This window comes from Mustelus asterias, unplaced genomic scaffold, assembly GCF_964213995.1.
Source record: "Mustelus asterias unplaced genomic scaffold, sMusAst1.hap1.1 HAP1_SCAFFOLD_35, whole genome shotgun sequence".
Lineage (NCBI taxonomy): Eukaryota > Metazoa > Chordata > Chondrichthyes > Carcharhiniformes > Triakidae > Mustelus > Mustelus asterias.
The window spans coordinates 1,002,544-1,023,043 of NW_027590117.1; the positions used below are offsets into that span (position 1 = coordinate 1,002,544).

The 20,500-nt window shown below is 44.6% G+C and overlaps 1 protein-coding gene and 2 non-coding genes across 3 annotated transcripts in view; all 3 read left to right on the forward strand.

Moving 5' to 3' along the window:
- Nucleotides 1-20,500, forward strand: part of LOC144482317 (uncharacterized) — a 474,174-nt gene that overhangs the window by 287,184 nt on the left and 166,490 nt on the right. The gene's annotated exons all lie outside the window — the stretch shown is intronic.
- On the forward strand, nt 7,268-7,359 carry trnar-ucg (transfer RNA arginine (anticodon UCG)). The gene is given in 2 exon segments: nt 7,268-7,304; nt 7,324-7,359. It is a non-coding gene; the product is annotated as a tRNA-Arg (tRNA).
- Nucleotides 13,064-13,153, forward strand: trnap-cgg (transfer RNA proline (anticodon CGG)). Its single transcript is given in 2 exon segments — nt 13,064-13,099; nt 13,118-13,153. It is a non-coding gene; the product is annotated as a tRNA-Pro (tRNA).

The window sequence follows — 20,500 nt, forward strand, 5'->3', positions numbered from 1 at the left end:
TTTGTTCAGAAATTTTGTGAATCGATTTGGAGCGGTTGCAGTTGGTCAGTATGGTGGTATAGTGGTGAGCATTGCTGCTTTCCAAGCAGTTGACCCGGGTTCAATTCCCACCCATTGTATTCATCATTTGTCACCTTATCCACGGCTTCTTGCGTTTCAAAGCATGTGGGCACAAACAGTTCGAAAGCAATGTTTGCCGGTTGTGAATTAAAATGGACTTAATGTGTTTTTTTTTCGGATGTTAAATTCGGCTTCAATTTCGTTATACTGAAAAAAAATATTGAAATAGACGAAATGTCTCTGAACTAATAAATGAATTCTCAATCAAAGATAAAGACACCAAAAAGAGGGAGGCGAACAGGTTTCAGCTCACACACTGTGCTCTGCATAATCTAGATGCCTGATGAAGTTACTATGAACGTTTCTGAAGTGGTTCCATCATTCGTTCAGATAAACCGCTGCGGTGGCCGAGCAGTTAAGGCGTTGGACTGGAAACAGAATGGGGATTCCGCGCGCAGGTTGGAAACCTGCCCGCAGTGCTAGCCATTTGAAATGTTTAATTGACTTCTCCAGGGCAGCACACGAGAATAAATCGTGATTTTCATGGGTTTTTTTCTATGAAGATCTGGATCTGTGCTATGGGCCGGGTCCAGGAAGTTGGTATTGGAATGGGCGCCAGGGTGTTCTCAGCTGGCATCTACAAGATGGGCCGAATGGCTTCTGTGCTGTAACTTTCATGAGAAAAATCATGACGTGAGAGGAAAGAAACAGAGCAGCATAAGAGCAAAACAAGGTCTCATGTCAGAGTAAGATTCTTACGTAATGGCATAAGAAATGCATTTCACCAGAATACATTGAATGAATGAGAATTTCAAAATGCTGCTAAGATGAAATCACATCGTGTTCATTCAAACATATTGCAGCAAGCTGGGCGTTCGGTATTCCTGGTGATAACAGTTTGGGAATGGAAGGAGCACGTGAAAAATAGGGAGGAATAGTCATATTGGAACGTTAGTGAAAGAGGATTCTTGAGAATAATACGACATCAGTGGAAATTCCATGTTAGAATTGACTTCAAGATGTCTGGATTAAGTGCTCGCTTTTCCCAGGATTCCATACACAAGCGACAAATTGATGGTATATATTCAGAGATTAGAGAATATTGCAAATAAACCGATGTTGCTTTAAAAGACGTCCAATAATTTCTGACAGATTGAACCGAGCTGGACAGCTCGTTCAGAAAGCAGTTGTTGTCTTGTTTACGCACATGATATATTTCTGGTACAATATGCACCAAGCCGACAAGATGACAGGGTCATAGAGTCATAGAGGTTTACAGCAGGGAAACAGGCCCTTCGGTCCAACTTGTCCATGCCGCCCTTTTCTTTAAAACACCTAAGATAGTCCCAATTGCCCGCATTTGGCCCATATCCCTCTATGTCCATATTGCCCCTGTAACTGTCTAAACGCTTTTTAAAAGACAAAATTATACCCGCCTCTACTACTACCTCTGGCAGCTTGTTCCAGACAGTCACCAACCTCTGTATGAAAAAAATGCCCCTCTGGACCCTTTGGTATCTCTCCTCTCTCAACTTAAACCTATGCCCTCTAGTTTTAGGCTCCCCGAGCTTTGGGAAAATGTATTGACTATCTAGCTAATCTATGCCCCTCATTACTTTATAGACCCCTATAAGATCATACCTCAGCCTTCAACGCTCCAGAGAAAAAAGTCCCAATCTATTCAGCCTTTCCTTATAATTCAAACCATCAAGTCCCGTTAGATAGAACATAGAACAGTACGGCACAGAACAGGCCCTTCGGCCCACGATGTTGTGCCGAGCTTTATCTGAAACCAAGATCAAGCTATCCCACTCCCTATCATCCTGGTGTGCTCCATGTGCGTATCCAATAACCGCTTAAACGTTCCTAAAGTGTCTGACTCCACTATCACTGCAGGCAGTCCATTCCACACCCCAACCACTCTCTGCGTAAAGAACCTACCTCTGATATCCTTCCTATATCTCCCACCACGAACCCTATAGTTATGCCCCCTTGTAATAGCTCCATCCACCCGAGGAAATAGTCTTAGATGCTAGTAAAGATGCTAGTAAAATTTACAAGGATGCTAGTAAAATTCTTCTGCACTCTTTCTAGATTAATGATATATTTTCTATAATAGGGTAACGAGAACTGTACACAGTATTCCAAGTGTAGGTTTACCAAGGTCTTGTACAACTTCAACAAGGCATCCCAACGCTTGTATTCCATGTTCTGACAAAGAAACCAAGCATGCTGAATGCCGTCTTCACCAATCTGTCCACCTGTGACTCCAGTTTCGAGGAGATATGAACCTGTACCCCGAGATCCCTTTGTTCTGTAACTCTCCCCAACGCCCTACCATTAACTGAGGAAGTCTTGTCCTGGTTCATTCTATCAAAATGCATCATTTCGCATTTATCTAAATTAAACTCTATATACCATTCGTCAGCCCACTGGCCCAATTGATCAAGATCCCGTTGCAATCCCAGATAACCTTCTTCACTCTCCACTATGCCACCAATCTTGGTGTAATCTGCAAACTGACTAACCATGCCTCCTCTATTCTCATCCAAATCATTAATATAAATAAATAACAGCGGACCCAGCATCGATTCCAGAGGCACACCGCTGGCCACAGGTCTCCAGTTTGAAAACAGCTCTTTACAAGCACCCTCTGGTTTCTGTCATTGAGCCAATTTCGTATCCATTTAGCGACCCTGGATTCTGTGAGATTGAACCTGATGCAACAGCCGATCATGTGGTACCTTGTCAAGGCCTTGCTAAAGTTCATGGAGGCAACATCAAGTTCACTGTCCTTTGTTACCCCTTCAAAAAACACAATCAAATTTGTGGGACATGATTTTCCACTCACAAAGCCATGCTGACTGTCCCTAATCAGTCGTTGCGTCACTAAATGCCTGTAGATCCTTTCTCTCAAAATACCTTCCAACAACTTACCCACCACAGATGTGAGGCTCACTGGCCTGCAATTCCCAGGCTTTTCCCTGCAGCCCTTTTTAAACAATGACATCCGAGAGTGTGTGGAAAATGTGTGTGAGAGCCTGAACTGGATCCGAAATGAAACCAGTGGTGGCGGTACAGAGCAATTTAAAGACAGAGAGCGGACGGAGCAGAGACAAGCTGCTGTCAGCTCTCGGCTTCTCCAGCCTCTCTGTGTTTGTCTCTCCTCACAATCTATCCCATTACAATTAAAACTTGACACTTCACATTCTTTGACTGATCATTTCTGTGACCGAAATCCGAATATTTCCTGTTGAGAAAGTTCCATCCGAATTCCGGGCAGCAATTTCCATTTCAACCCGTCTCTTTGCTGCATTGATCGCGCTCTCTCAGTCCAGCGCTGACTTATTCTCCGTTTGCCAACTGAAATCTTGCAGTCGACGAATATTTTCCATTAAATTTTCCCTTCAGACCTGAGCAAGGGAACAGCGCGATCCTATGCCAGGAAATCTTGCGATTTGACACAAGAAGGACGGCGAAATGCGGCGCTGAGGGCGGACACACAAACACAGTAACATTAGTCTAACCCAGCCGCCCCTTTAGCACACTCTCTCTGACACAATATTCACATTTGCACATTGACAAGTCAAACTGTGTCTCAGATTGATAGCTCCCAGGGCAGGCTTTCCTCTCTCGCTCTGTGCTGTGGATTATCGGGGATTAGTTGGAGTTTCCCAGCTCAGCAACTGTTAAAGCCTCTGAGGCCGGCGATGTTCAACGTGTCAGTTCCCCAGATTCAGGGGGTTGCAGCCAATCAGAGCTGTGCCTGGGTTACCCCGGAACTGGTTGAAATGATGATCTTGTTCACAAGCTGAATTCTATTTGATCAGATGAAGATACATATTATGTGCATTTAGACGCTAAACAATGTTCAGCCTTCATATAGAGTTGATGAGAGGGGGTGGAGGGATAGACAGAGACAGAGTCTGCTCGGCTAGATAATGTATCAGTGCCAAAAATCCTTGTAAATTCCGGTTTGGAGAAACAGAAGCTGCATTCTGAGCATTATTCATTAACACATTATTCATCTCACAGTCAGGAACAGTGCTGCATTCTGATAGAAGGGATGGAAAGAGGCAACAGAACATAGAACTCCTGCAGTACAGAAGGAGTCTGTACTGACTACAATCCCATCCCGGCCCTATTCAAATAACCCTACACATTTACCCGTCTCATCCCACTGACACTATGCCTTCAATCCATGGTCAATCAGCCTAACCCGCACATATTTGGACTGTGTGTGGGAATCCAGGGAGGAAACCCATGCAACATGGGGAGAAAATGCAAATTCAAAGCAGACAGTGAACTGAGGCCGGAATGGAACCCGGGACTAATTATGTGAGGCAATATGCTAACCACTGTGTCAATCATTGTGCCACCCTGCCACTCTGAATGGTCCAGTTCTACACAGGATTGCAGGATCAGAGGGACCTGAGGTTCAGAGAGATCTTTGAACGTGAGAGGAGATCTTGGGAGAGTCGTTCGGGAAGTGGATTTGATCTTCGGCTTCATCAATGAGGACACTGAATATAAAAGCAGGGAAGCTATGCTCAATCTTTATAAAGCTCGGATCAACTGCGGCTGTTTTAGAATCACAACAAGACCTGGTAACCACACTTTAGAAATTGTGTGAGGGTCATTCGGAGGGAGAAAAGGAGATTTACTGGTTTGGATCCAGCGATGAGAGATTTTAGCTACAAGGTTTCGTTGGATAATTAGGAGTGTATTCTCTTTGCAGCATATGAGATTGAGTGGTGTAAGAGACATGTAAAAAACATATTGAACTAAGGTACATAGGGGAAGTTACGACATTAACCCCTAGGGTTCCAATGTTTCAGGCGGGATAGAGGCAGAGGAGGGTTCCAATGTTTCAGGCGGGATAGAGGCAGAGGGATAAAAGGCGTGGGGGGGGGGGCGGTGGCATTGTTGGTCAGGGAAAATGTTACAGCGGTACTCAGGCAGGATAGATTAGGGAGCTTGTCTACAGAGGCCCTATGGGTGGAGCTGAGAAACAGGAAAGGTATGACCACATTAATGGGCTTGTATTATAGACCACCCAATAGTCAGCGAGAATTGGAGGAGCAAATCAGCGGAGAGATAGCTGACAACTGCAAGAAACACAAAGTTGTGATAGTAGGGGATTTTAATTTTCCACATATAGATTGGGACTCGCATACTGTTAAAGGTTTAGACGGGGTAGAGTTTGTAAAATGTGTTCAGGAGAATTGATTACATCAGTATATAGAGGCCAACTAGAGAGGATGCGATATTGGATCTCCTATTGGGAAATGAGTTAGGGCATGTGAGTGTGAGGGAACACTTTGGATCCAGTGATCATAATGCCATTAGTTTCAACCTGATCGTGGATAAGGATAGATCTGGTCCTCGGGTTGAAGTTCTGAACTGGAAAAAGGCCAAATTTGATGAAATGAGAAGGGATCTGGGAAGTGTGGATTGGCACAGGCTGTTCTCTGGTAAGGATGTAAATGGAACGTGGGAGGCCTTCAAAGGAGAAATTTTGAGAGTGCAGAGTTTGTATGTTCCTGTCAGGATTAAAGGCAAAGTAAATAGGAATAAGGAACCTTGGTTCTCGAGGGAGATTGTAACACTGATTAAGAGGAAGAGAGAGTTGTATGAAATGTACAGGCAGCAAGGAACAGATCAGATGCTCGAGGAGTATAAAAAATGCAAGCAGCTACTTAAGAGGGAAATCAGGAGGGCGAAAAGAAGACATGAGGTTGCTTTGGCAGACAGAGTGAAGGAAAATCCAAAGAGCTTCTATAGGTATGTTAGAAGCAAAAGGATAGTGAGGGATAAAATTGGTCCTCTTGAAGACCAGAGTGGTAAACTGTGTATGGAACGAAAAGAGATGGGGGAGATACTAAATGGTTTTTTTGCATCCGTATTTACTGAGGAAACGGGCATGGAGTCTACGGAAATAGGGCAAACTGGTAGGGAGGCCATGGAACCTTTACAGATTAAAGGGGAGGAGGTGCTCGCTGTCTTGAGGCAAATCAGAGTGGATAAATCCCCAGGACCGGACAGGGTATTCCCACGGACCTTGAGGGAAGCTAGTGTTGAACTTGCAGGGGCCCTGGCAGACATATTTAAAATGTCAGTATTCACGGGGGAGGTGCTGGATGATTGGAGGGTGGCTCATGTTGTTCCGTTGTTTAAAAAAGGTTCCAAAAGAAATCCGGGAAATTATCGGCCAGTAAGTTTGACGTCGGTGGTGGGCAAGTTATTGGATGGTGTGATACGGGATAGGATCTACAAATATTTGGATAGACAGGGACTTATTAGGGAGAGTCAACATGGCTTTGTGCGTGGTAGGTCATGTTTGACCAATCTATTAGAGTTTTTCGAGGAGGTTACCAGGAAAGTGGATGAAGGGAAGTCGGTGGATGTTGTCTACCTGGATTTCAGCAAGGCCTTTGACAAGGTCCCTCATGGGAGGTTAGTTAGGAAGGTTCAGTCGCTGGGTATACATGGGGAGGTAGTAAATTGGATAAGACGCTGGCTCAATGGAAGAAGCCAGAGAGTGGTTGTGGAGGATTGCTTCTCTGAGTGGAGGCCTGTGACTAGTGGTGTGCCGCAGGGATCGGTGTTGGGTCCATTGTTGTTTGTCATCTATATCAATGATCTGGATGATAATGTGGTCAATTGGATCAGCAAGTTTGCTGATGATACAAAGATTGGAGGTGTAGTGGACAGTGAGGAAGGTTTTCAAAGCTTGCAGAGGGATTTGGACCAACTAGAAAAATGGGCTGAAAAATGGCAAATGGAATTTAACGCAGACAATTCTGAGATATTGCACTTTGGAAGGACAAACCAAAGAAGAACGTACAGGGTAAATGGTAGGACTCTGAAGAGTGCAGTTGAACAGAGGGATCTGGGAATACAGGGACAGAATTCCCTAAAAGTGACGTCACAGGTGGATAGGGTCGTAAAGAGTGCCTTTGGTACATTGGCCTTTATAAATCGGAGTATCGAGTATAAAAGTTGGAGTGTTATGGTAAGGTTATATAAGGCATTGGTGAGGCCGAATTTGGAATATTGTGTACAGTTTTGGTCACCTAGTTACAGGAAGGATGTAAATAAGATTGAAAGAGTGCAGAGAAGGTTCACAAGGATGTTGCCGGGACTTGAGAAGCTGAGTTACAGAGAGAGATTGAATAGGTTGGGACTTTATTCCCTGGAGCGTGTTGGCCGCGTGGCCTAATGGATAAGGCGTCTGACTTCGGTGGTCATCATGACGATGATATCAGAAGATTGCAGGTTCGAGTCCTGTCGCGGTCGCTTTATTTTTCTATGGTTCTATTTTAAGAAAAACTTGGACGGGTTCATGGATGAGAGGGGTGTGGAGGGATATGGTCCAAGTGCAGGTCAGTGGGACTCGGCATAAAATGGTTCGGCACAGACAAGAAGGGCCAAAAGGCCTGTTTCTGAGCTGTAATTTTCTATGGTTCTATGGTTCTAAGATTGAGGGGAGATTTGATAGAGGTGTATAAGATTTTGATGGGTCTCGATAGAGTGAATGCAAGCAGGCTTTTTCCGCTGAGGCGAGGGGAGAAAAAAACCAGAGGGCATGGGTTAAGGGTGAATGGAGAAAAGTTTAAAGGGAATATTAGGGGGGGGGGGGGCTTCTTCACGCAGAGAGTGGTGGGAGTGTGGAATGAGCTGCCGGATAAAGTGGTAAATGCTTTTAACATTTAAGAAAAACTTGGACGGGTTCATGGATGAGAGGGGTGTGGAGGGATATGGTCCAAGTGCAGGTCAGTGGGACTAGGCATAAAATGGTTCGGCACAGACAAGAAGGGCCAAAAGGCCTGTTTCTGAGCTGTAATTTTCTATGGTTTTCTATGGTTCTATTAACTGCGAGCATGGAGATTCGGGAATAGGTGTTGAATGTTTAAGGCAGGCTGTGTAGGAGGCAGAGGATCCCTACAGTGCGGTAGGAGGCCATTCTGCCCAGTGATTCTGCGCCGGCTCTCTCACAGAAAATCCCTCCCCAACCCTGTAACCACAACGTAATTACCCTGCTAATCCCCCTGACACTAAGGGTCAATATAGTCTGGCCAATCCACCTCATCTGCACATTGTTGAAACTGGGAGGAAACCGGAACACCTGAAGGAAACCCAGGCAGAAACGGGGAGAACGTACAAACTCCATGCAAAGTGTCATCTGGATTCGAAACGTCAGCTCCTTCTCTCCTTACAGATGCTGCCAGGCCTGCTGAGATTTTCCAGCATTTTCTCTTTTGATTTCAAACTCCACACAGACAGCACCCAAGAATGTTAGAAGTGGACTTTAGTTTTCCGCAGGTTAGAGAAGCTGGAGTTTTCCCTTCAAGTTTCTGGTATCTGGAAATCAGCGGAACATCCAAAAATAGAACTGACAATGAATATAACCATGGTAGTTATTCACATGGCGCTAACGCCCGCTGCATTAATGCATGTGCTGATCGCGTGGCCGAATGGACAAGGCGTCTGACTTCGGTGATCATGATGATGATGATATCAGAAGATTGTACGTTAGAGTCCTGTGGCGGTCGCTTTATACAGAAAAGATCCGGAAAACCACCATGTTACTCATCAGCTGTAAGTTATGCATTTTCTTGCAAACATTGCAGGGCGCCTTTTCAGGAAGTATTTCCTTGTTGTTTGGTTCATACAATTTTCTCATATCATTAATTTATTGAGCTCCTAAGAAATCAATCTCATCTGTGTAATCTTAATAAATTGTTGATGCTCCCGAATGGAGCAACAGGCTTTGCAGCAATATGTTTAATAGGATTCTGTGGGATGGGGAATCTATTCTCCTCAGGAAGAGGTTTAATAATGAACTGAATGAACTGTTTTTGTTTACAGGGATGAAAGGCAATGTCACTGCGCTGGTAATCCAGAGGCCCGCACTAATTTTTGCGGACACAGAGTGAATCCCACCATGGCAGCTGGTCAAATTTAAATTCACTGATTTGATCAATCTGGAATTGAAAAACTGGCCTCAGTAATGGCCGCCTTGAAACCACCGTCGACTGTTATAAAACCTCATTTGGTTCGCCAGTGCACTTTAGATAAGTCAGTCTGCCCTCCTTACCTGGTCTGGGCACATGTGTCTCCAGACACAGAGCAATGTGGGTGACTCTTACCTGCCCTCTGAAATGGGCGAGCAAGCCACTCTCAGTTGAAGGGCAATTCGGGAAGGGCAACAAATGTTGGTCCTGCAGGTGAAATCCACAGCCCATAAAAAGAAGAATCATTAAGAACAAAGGAAAGGCCTGGTAAAGTTTTGACTGTTTGCATCTTTCTTTTCTTGTAATAACAAGGCTGAGGGGTGGCCTGATTCTGGGCTTTACATTAGTGAAAGATTTTGAAAAATTTCATTTCGATAAAATGGGCCAGAGAAGGGCAGATAAGAATGTATCTCACTCTCTCATACATGTCATTGACAGTTGGTGGTTTTAGCACAATGAGGTAACTGCTCCAGTGTATCAGAGAATCCTGAGTGTACGAGAGGAATTCCACCAGCAATGCTTCCCCGACGTCCTCCAGGTTGAAGCGATTCATTCATGCTGATGACTGGGAGCAGTTTGTCAGTCATCGTTCAAAATGGCCAAAATCTGTCGCCCAAGCTGCAGCACGCTTTGAGTCACAAGATTTAATGATGAGGCAGAATGGCGGCACAGAAGAAAGTAACAGGAAGCTAATTCTGCGCTCCCGATCCCACGACCTCGCGGGACATCCTGTCCCATGTGTCCAAAGATCTGTGAGCCGAGAATCGCCCCGTTCACTCACATTCCATAGGAGAAACTTACGGACCTGAGTGGATGCTATCCTCGAATAGATGGACAGACAACGACAACAAATGTTTGTTACAAAGTAAATGTCATTAAAAGCCACGTTCAATATTAGTGTTGCTAAAACTTCCCATCGCCAACAGAACATGAACATGTGTTGTGTGTTTGTCCCTCTCTCATACGTGAGCTTCGTTCTACCCGAGTGTGCTGGCATCTAGTGGCCGAAACCAGAACTTCAACAGAGGGAAGATGTTCACATCAAGTTTCGATATTGCAGGAACAGGTCAAGATGAAGAATTAATAATGGGATGGGATAGGACAGACCTCGTACTTTAATCAATAAATCCACTCTAAAAATCACTATTAAATTATCATTGAATCGGCAGCATTTGCCATTTGCTATCGTCTGGAACATTGGAGACGATGAGCGCAGCTGTAATTAATGGAAATCTGGAAAAGTGTTGGAGGGAGAATGGATTTCAGAGACAAACAGATAACGTTACATGAAATAGTCTGGACGGAGGGGTGTGTCGAGCAGTTTATCAAATAGAACTAATTGACCCAATTTCATTTCGGTATGTTATTTATTGAATTACTCCAGATTTACAAAGTACCTCAGAGACTGGGAGATAACTAATAACTCCCCACTCACATTGTGAACAAAAGACAGAGTGATACAGAATGAATCATTCACTCATACACACCCACAGTGACTGACAGATAGACAATCAATTCCACACTCAAATCCTGCACCACACACCAAGTGACACAGAATGACTCCTGCACCCATACACATAGAACAGCACAGGAAAAGATCATTCAGACCTTTGTGTCTGGGAGTTGTCTTTCAATAGAAGCTCAGCTATCCCAGTCCACAGCATGAAAGCATAGGAGCAGAATTTGCAGGAGACACAATACATCTGGGAAAGTAAGTTGTGAAGAGGACAGAAGGAGCATGCAGCTAGTTATAGACAAGTTCTGTACATCGATAGAAACCTGGCAACTGGAATATAATGTGAAGTTATTTATTTTGGCAGAAGGAGTACAACATCAGATTATTACTCAAATATAGAACGGCTGTGGAATTCGAAATTGCAGAGGGATCTCGGTGTTCTCGTGCATGAGGCGGAAATAATTAGTATGCAGGTACAGCAAGTAATAAAGAAAGTTAATGAAAGAAACGAATGTTATGTTTCAGCTGTACATGTCATTTGTGAAGTATCTTGACCATTGTCCGAAATTTTGGTCTCCATATTCAATGAAGGATGTAATTGCGTTAGAAACGGTCCAGAAAAGATTTACTAGTTTGATAATTGACAGTGCAGTGCAGACGAGATTTACTCGGCTGAAAGGTAACGCAAACTGGGTGAATGTGAGGTAACTTGCTAGATGGACATCAGATCTTGAATGACCTTCACAAGGTACACCTTGTGGGTGAATCCAGAACAACAGACGCTTAAAGAAAACTGATCTTCCGCTTTTCGGGCTGAGATGAGGAGAATTCTGTTCTCTCGGAGCGTTGTGCGACTTTGGAACTCTCTGACTCAGAAGGCCGTGGAGGCAGGGTACTAAATACTTACTAAGGCAGAGATGGATAGATTCTTGTTAGGCAACAGAATTAAAGGTTATCGGAGGTAGATGGGAATGTGGAACTTGAACCACAAACAGATCAGCCATGATCTTATTGAATGGCGGAGCAGGCTCGTGGGGCCGAATGGCCTACTTCTGTTCCTGTTTCCAATGTTCTTGTGTATGTATCCTAATTGTTAATTTCCCCTGAACTGGATTGCTGAAACGCACCAACACTCACGGTTTAGTGGGAGAACCAGAGTAATACCAAAATATGGAAAAAATTAAACAAAACCGTGGGATTGCCAACTCTGTCAGACTGTATGGTTCCTTCTCGAGACGTATTCTCTGCAATGATTTCTCGGTAGATGAGCTCTGCCCCAACATTTGTTTATTGTCGCCATCTCCATTGCGAAGAACCTCTTTTTTAAAATTGCACCTGGGATCATGCAGGATTTTAGGGGCGGCACGGTAGCACAGTGGTTAGCACTGCTGCTTCACAGCTCCAGGGTCCCGGGTTCGATTACCGGCTCGGGTCACTGTCTGTGTGGAGTTTGCACATTCTCCTCGTGTCTGCGTGGGTTACCTCCGGTTTCCTTCCAAAGATGTGCGGGTTAGGTTGATTGGCCAGGTTAAAAATTGCCCCTGAGATGCGTGGATTAGTGGGTAAATATGTGGGGGTAGGGTCTGGGTGGGATTGCGGTCGGTGCAGACTCGATGGGCCGAATGGCCTCCTTCTACACTGTAGGGTTTCTATGATGATTTCTATGGTTTGAACCCGACACCTAGCGCATTGTAATGCCCTAAGGCATGAATCATGCCCACTGGCCAGTGAGCCAGCCACTACATTAATGCGCACTGCAAACATATTTTGATTGTCTCCTTAAGCTTATCAACCATCTTGTCGCAACGAAATTGTAAAATCAGAAATGTTAATGAACAATGGACAAAATGCTGGAAAATCTCCCGGATCTGGTAGCATTTGTAAGGAGAGAAAAGAGGTGACGTTTCGAGTCCAGCTGACCCTTTATCAGAGCTAAAAGGCATAAAATGTGGGAGTTATTTATACTGTAGTGTGAGGGAATGAGTCACAGAAGGTGACCTGCTGGGATGGAAATTTCCTCTGTTTTGCAGCAACTACATTTCCAACATATTCCATCTGGCTGGGCATCCAGGAGCGATGGTGAGGGTGACCTTCTTCCCCAAATATTCATGGATCGAAAATCAAATGGATGGAGGCGTTTTTCCAAGCTCCTGGGTGACTGAGGAGACGGCCGAGCGGTTTTAGCGATGGTCTACACGGTTGAGTTTAAAACTCACTCTCATCATTAATCTACGGAACTTTTAATAAATAGCTTCCCTGTATTTGAACACACGTAGCTGTGGTCTTCCACACTTTGCTCATGTCGGTTCTTCATAACAATCTTTGAACTGACGCGATGGGAATTTCTTTCGCTGAGAGACACTACAATCCCAACATTGAACATCTGGTTCATTTTCAGGGTCTAAGACAAAAAGGATCACATTTCCCCGTGAGTCTGCTGTGTTTTTCTTCAATTTTCCATGGTTATGACATAGTCTGTGAAGACAGCTAGTGAGCAGAAGTGTATTGGCTGAGCAGCCTACTTGCCAGCGGCTCGTTGGTCTAGTGGTATGATTCTCGCTTCGGGGATTTCGTTGTCTGATCATGCGAGAGGTCCCGGGTTCAAATCCCGGACGAGCCCTCACTTGTTGCCAGTTTTGGTCCCAACTGCTGGTTGTTTATTTGAACAAAATACGTTGCGTTTCAAATGGCGGGATTCACACATCTCGAGATCAGGTTTGAAATCCTGCAACACCTCGCGACAATTTTCTCAATGCTGCACATGGAGAAAATGAAACGTTTTCAAGAATGTTCATCCACGTAACCAGACTGTAAACTTATCCCAATAAATCAATCAGGGCTTTCCATTGCTTATCGCGTCAGGGATTCTTGCATCGTGTGTTCAATTGTATTTTAGTCAGAAAGAAATTGCAGTCTGACAAAGCTGGGGGTCACAGTTTGGTTTTGAATTGATTATATTTTAACTCTGCTCCAGGCGTTTCACTGAGCAGGAAGTGAATCTTTGTGATACTGTTCGGCATTCCACTCTAGAGGCAATTAACTCAGTGAAGAGGAGACTTGGAGAGGCTGTCCGTATTTGATTAGACACCAGGACCGGGTGACATGCATCGAAGGATACTGAAGGAAATGATCTGTAATTGCGAAGAAATTGGAAATAACTTTCCAATTTCGGATTTAGTAAGGTAACAATGTTTTCAACTAACTATCTTGAGTATTTTGAAGTGGTAACCGAGAGTGTTGATAAGGGTAATGCTGTTCATGCGGTTTACATAAACTTCCAAAAGCATGGGAATTTTTAATACAGCAGATTAAATTAAATGTATCAAAATGTGAATTGATCTGTTTTGAAGGAAGAACCCAGATTCAAAACATAAAATACATGGTACAATTCTAAAGAGGGAAATAAGTACATACATCCCCCAAACTGACAGTGATTGGCATAGAGGTTAACAGCATGGAAACAGGCCCTTCGACTCAACTTGTCCATGCCGCCCTTTTTTAACGACTAAGCTAGTCCCAATTGCCTGCGTTTGGCCCATATCCCTCGATAGCCATCTTACTCATGTAACTGTCCAAAAGACAAAATTGTCCCCGCCTCTATGACTACCTCCGGCAGCCTTTTCCAGACACGCACCACCCTCTGTGTGGAAAAATTGCCCCGTTGCACCCTTTTGTATCTACCGTCCCCGCCCCCCCCCCTCCCGCGCCCCGCCGCACTCACCTGAAACATATGTCCTCTAGTTTTAGACTCCCCTACCTTTGGGAAAAGGTATTTACTCTATCACTAATCAATGCCCCTCATGATTTTGTAGACATCAATGAGATCACCCCTGAGCTCGAGAGAAAAAAATCACAGTGTATCCAGCCTCTCCTTGTAAGTCAAACCATCAAGTCCTGGTAGTATTCTCGTAAATCTTTCCTGCACTCTTTCTATTTTAATAATATCCTTTCTGTAATAGGGTGACCAGAACTGTACACAGGATGGTGAGGAGAGTGATTATAATAAATCAGACGATGCCCTGCTTTTTATTAATGGGGCACAGAGTACAAAAATACAGAAACTATGTTAAGCCTGCATTTAAATTGAATTCGGTTTCAAGTGGATATTGCTTCCATTTTCTGGAGAGCAAATTTAAAAAACAATATAAAAGACTTCAGAAGGTAGCAGAAATGTTTCACCAGAATAGTTCAATTGATGAAGAACTTTAGTTACTGAGAATGTTTGGATACGCTGCAACTTCTCTACTCGGAGAAGGGAAAGTTCAGAGGAGAATTGGGAAAAACATTCAAATCCTCATGGGTCTGGTCTGAAGATTGATAGAAATTTGTTCTCATTGTTCGTAGGATCGAGACCCAGAGGGCAGATATTGGAGCTAATTTTCAAAACAAGCAGCAGCAGCATCAAGGAAATGCTGCCTGAGAGAGGGTCATGGCAGGTTCACTTGAATTTGATTGTTATTCGAAAGGAAAATATGCAGGCTAACAGTTAACCGACAAGGCAGTGAGACAAGGGGCCCGCTGAGAGCTAGCAGAGACAGATAGGGCTGAATGGCCTCCCTTTAAGTCGTTTTATTTTTTTAACAGTATTTGGGCGCCGCAGGACAGGTTTCATTTCTTGAAAATCCATAGCTGTACTTGAGAATGTGGTGGTGCGTTTGAGTCTCTGCAGTCCCGGGGGTGTAGACATACACATAGTGTTGTTCGGGAGGGAATTCCTGGACATTGAACTAGTGACAGTGAAGGACGGTGATATGCTTCCAAATCAGGATGGTGAGTGACTTGGAGGGCAACATTTGGGTGGAGGTGTTCCCAAGCATCTGCTCCTCTTGTTCTTCTAGATGGACACGATCGTGGGTTTAGAAGCTGGTGTTTAATAGTTAGGGGACTGGATAAGAAAGTAATTCCACTGACAAATTAGATACCTTTTGCAGCAAGATGTTCGTTTAAATCACAGTTTAAAACCAACTGTAACAAATGAAGCAACTTAACTATGAACAATTGAACAATATTTAAAGAAGAATGTAAACAACTGGAATTACTAATTTTCATTGTTTTAGTCCCAAATATGCAACGTTCCTCTTAAAAGTATAAAATTATACGTTACAAACAATTAGCACCCACAAACATATTTGAAACATAGAAACATAGAAAACTACAGCATAAAACAGGCCCTTCGGCCCCACAAGTTGTGCGGAACCATATCCCTACCATTTAGGCCTACCTATAACCCTCCATCCTATTAAGCTCCATGTACTCATCCAGGAGTCTCTCAAAAGACCCTATTGAGTTTGCCTCCACCACCATTGACGGCAGCCGATTCCACTCACCCACCACCCTCTCTGTGAAAAACTTCCCCCTAACATTTCCCCTGTACCTACACCCCAGCACCTTAAACCTGTGTCCTCTCGTAGTAACTGTTTCCACCCTGGGATAAAGCCTCTGAGAGTCCACCCGACCTATGCCTCTCAACATCTTATATACCTCTATTAGGTCTCCTCTCACCCGACGTCTCTCCAAGGAGAAAAGAGCGAGCTCCCTCAGCCTTTCCTCATAAGGCATGCCACTCAATCCAGGCAACATCCTTGTAAGTCACCCCTGCACCCTTTCAATTTTTTCCAGATCCTTCCTGTAATGAGGCGACCAGAACTGAGCACAGTACTCCAAGTGGGGTCTGACGAGGGTCTTAAATAGCTGCATCATTATCACCGGACTCCTAAACTCAATCCCTCGATTGATAAAGGCCAGCACACCATACGCCTTCTTAACCACCTCCTCCACCTGCGGGGCCGATTTTAGAGTCCTATGGACCCGGACCCCAAGGTCCTTCTGATCCTCTACCGTACTAAGAGTCTTTCCCTCTATCTTGTACTCTTTCATCCATTTGACCTGCCAAAATGGACCACTACGCATTTATCTGGGTTGAAGACCATCTGCCACTTCTCCGCCCAGTATTGCATCCTATCTATGTCCCTCTGTAACTTCTGACATCCCTCTAGACTATCCACGATCCCACCAACCTTCGTGTCGTCGGCAAACTTACCAACCCATCCCTCCACTTCCTCATCCAGGTCATTTATGAAAATGACTAACAGCAAGGGTCCCAGAACAGATCCCTGGGGCACACCACTGGTGACCGACCTCCATTTAGAAAAAGACCCATCTATACCCACTCTCTGCCTCCTTTGGGCAAGCCAGTTCTGGATCCACAGGGCAGCAGCAGCTTGGATCCCATGCCCTCTCACCTTTTCTAGAAGCCTTGCATGGGGGACCCTATCGAACGCCTTGCTAAAATCCATATAAACCACATCTACCGCTTTCCCTTCGTCAATGTGTTTAGTCACATTTTCGAAGAATGCCACTAGGCTCGTAAGACACCTCCAAAAGGCCTTTGACAAAGCCATGCTGAGTATTCTTGAGCATACTAAACCTCTCTAAATGCTCATAAATCTTGTCCCTCAGGATGTTCTCCATCAGGTTACCAACCACTGAGGTTAGACTTACCGGTCGGTAATTTCCTGGACTATCCCTATGCCCCTTCTTGAAAATAGGAACCACATCCGCAATCCTCCAATCCTCTGGCACCTCTCCCGTCTCCATCGACGACGCAACGATCATCGCCAGAGGCTCTGCAATCTCTTCCCGTGTCTCCCACAGTAACCTGGGGTACATCCCATCCGGACCCGGCAACTTATCTATCCTGATGCCATGTAAAGATTCCAGCACAACCGATTTGTTAAAGTCCACATACTCAATCTTTTCAGTCCACCGCAAGCCCACAGTACATCCACCCATGTCCTTCTCCTCTGTGAAAACCGAGGCAAAATACTCATTCAGCACCTCTGCCATTTCTACTGGTTCCGTACTGATTTTCCCGCCTTCACCTTTTATAGGGCCTATTCCTTCACGTCTCATCCTTTTACTCTTCACATATTTAGAGAACGCCTTCGGGTTTTCCTTAATTCTCCTTGCCAAGGTCTTCTCGTGACCCCTTCTGGCTCTCCTAATTTCCTTCTTTAGTCCCTTCCTACAACACGTATACTCATCGTGATCCCTATCTTCGCCAAACTCTCTAAACCTTTTGGTGACTTTATTTTAGAGTGTTTTGAAGCTTCAAGAGAGAACTTGGTTTTCGGAGCATCTTGTAGTACATCTCTGCCTTCAAAAGCATGATGAAGGAACTGAAGAAAATCCTTATTAGTCAGGAAATTGTATTGTAGGAACCACTCGGATTAAAACACGATAAATCCCCAGGGCCTGATGCTTTGCATCCCAGAGTACTTAAAGACGTGGCCATAGAAATTCTGGATGCATTGGTGATCATTTCCTGTTTTGAATCGACTCTGGAAGAGTCCAATGGATTGGCGGTTCGCTAATGTAACTCCCCATCCCCATAGAGGAATTTCTGACGTCGTGGTACAGAAAGTTCAAAAGTTAAGCAATTGGACAGTGATTACATTTCAATAAATACTTTATTATCAATGAAATATTTTGGGACGTCCTGTGGTTGTGAAAGGTGCTACAGAATTTCCAGTGGACCTCCGAAAGGACACAGAAAGGTTCGTGGAATGGGATGACATGTGGCAGATGAAGAATAAAGTGATTCATTTTGTTGGGAAGAGCACAAAGAGGCAATATAAAATAAAGGGTATAATTCCAAAAGAGGATGCAGGAACAACGGGAATATTGTGGACGTGTGCATAAATCGTTGAAGGTGACAGGACAGTGTTTAAGAGCCGTTAATAAAGCCTAAAGTATCATTGGCTTTCTAACTGAAAGCAAGAAGTGAATACAAAATTACAGTGAAAAAAATGCAGATGTACTACTGGATAGCTCATTTGCTCTTCTTAGCCTTGCCCCTCGCCTGAGTTGTGATAATCATTAAACTAAATCTTCACCAGTAAGCTCTCCCTGTTCAGAGGGGGAACAGCGGATGGTCATTCGGGACTAAGCTGACTTTACCTTTATATCTGGGTCATCTTCAGTTGGAAGTCTCACAACACCAGGCTAAGTCCAACAGGTTTATTTAGAATTTATTGAGTCAACTCACCAGTTGAAGGAGCAGCGCTCCGACAGCTCATGATTCCAAATAAAATTGTTGGACTTTAACCCGGTGTTGGTAGACTTCTCAATATGCCCACCCCTGTCCAATGCCGGCATCGCCACATCAGGGTCATAGTTAAGCTGCGTTTTTCATTATCTGCTGCTGTGTGGGGGTTGGGATCTTTCTCATTCTGTCTGTGGAATTGTGCGTGCACAAGCGATTTGGTCTGACCGTCAGCTCCCGGAGCTGTAAATTAGTTGGAATTCATTCTGTATTTGCAAGCTCTGGGATTGGAAAGGAGTTGATGCATCTCCTCATTTTGAATCTCCGATATATTTTTTTCAGCGTCGCTGACTGGGCCAACATTTTTTTTGTGTGTTCATTCATGGGGCTTGGGCGTCACTGGCTGGCCAGCATTTATTGCCCAATCACAGTTGCCCGAGTGCAGTTGAGAGTCAACCACATTGCTGTGGCTCTGGAGTCACATGTAGGCCAGACTGGGCAAGAACGGCAGATTTCGTTCCCTGAAGGGCATTGGTGAGCCAAATGGTTATCCCGATAATCGACAATGCATGAAAGCATAAATAGATTCTTGATTGCAGATATATTGCATTGAATTCAAATGCCACCAGCTGCCGTGCTGGGATTTGAGCACGGATCCCCACTGAAATCAGTTGAGTTTCGGGATCAATATTCCAGCGATAATACCACCAATTCATCGCCTCCAAATTTCCCTCCAACTGAGTGGCTTGTTAGGCCACCTTTGCTGTTGGTCGGGAGTCACATACAGGCCAGACCAGGTAAGAATTCGTTCCCGAAAGAACATCAGTTTATCAGTTGTTTTTTTTCTACGACAATCGATTCAAGGTAATTAATTCCAGACACTTTTATTGATGTCGAATTTCACCATCTGCCGTGGCAGTGGATGTGTGAGTGTTTATGTAAGTGTGCGCGTGTGAGGGAGATTAACTCGTTTTCATTCTGCTTGTGAGTATGGATTAATCCCCTATATTCCCTCACAAACACTGTGATCCCTTTGCACCGATGAATTCTTATTAAAAAATACTTGTCCCCTTGTGACCCTGATGGGCGGATGGGAGGTGTGGTAATGTTTGAAGGCAATGCCGCAGGGTGCTGAGTGTTAAACAGATGATTTTAAAGCATGTGAGTAGGAAAGTGAAGAGTGAACTTGTCTGTGAGAAGATCACAGAAAAGCTGTATCTGGAGCTGCGTCCAAGAGACAAGTTTTGGGTTGTCAGCAAATGAACTCCTGTAATAAAGGCACAAAATCAGAAAGAAGAAATGCTGGAAATGTTCAGCAGCTCCGAAAGCAACTGTGGAGAGATATTCCTGTCGCCAGGGTGTAACTCTACAATTGAATATTTCATGTTGCTCAGATCTGACACTCTAAACACCTTCACGTAAGGAACAGGTAGGGCGGGAATAGGGCCTTTGTTGATTTGGGCAAACAGAACAACGCAGCAATGAGAAACTGCTCCCCCCCCCCCGCCCCCCCCCCCCCCCCCCCCCCGCGGCTTGGAGAAGGATGGGACTCAGATATGGGCCTCTGGCTGGGATTGACAAATGGAAAAATACACATCGAGTTTTAAATGTAATAACAATCAAGATGTAATTCAAATCGGTTTGTGCAGAGTTTTTCCACAAGCTCCAATGTAGTCAGGATGGCCGAGCGGTCTAAGGTGCGGCGTTTAGGTTGCAGTCCCCTCTGGGGAGGTCTGTTCAAATCCCACTGTTGACAGTGATTTTTCCGTCGCGAGGCACTTTCTGAACCCAAAGCATCTCTCACCTGGCTGCACATGGGCAGCAGATGCAGAGAAACAACGACGACCTGCAAGGTCCACTCCATCCTGACTTGGAAATGTATCGCATTTTGCTTCCCGCTTGAGGAGGGCGGACAAGGTCTGG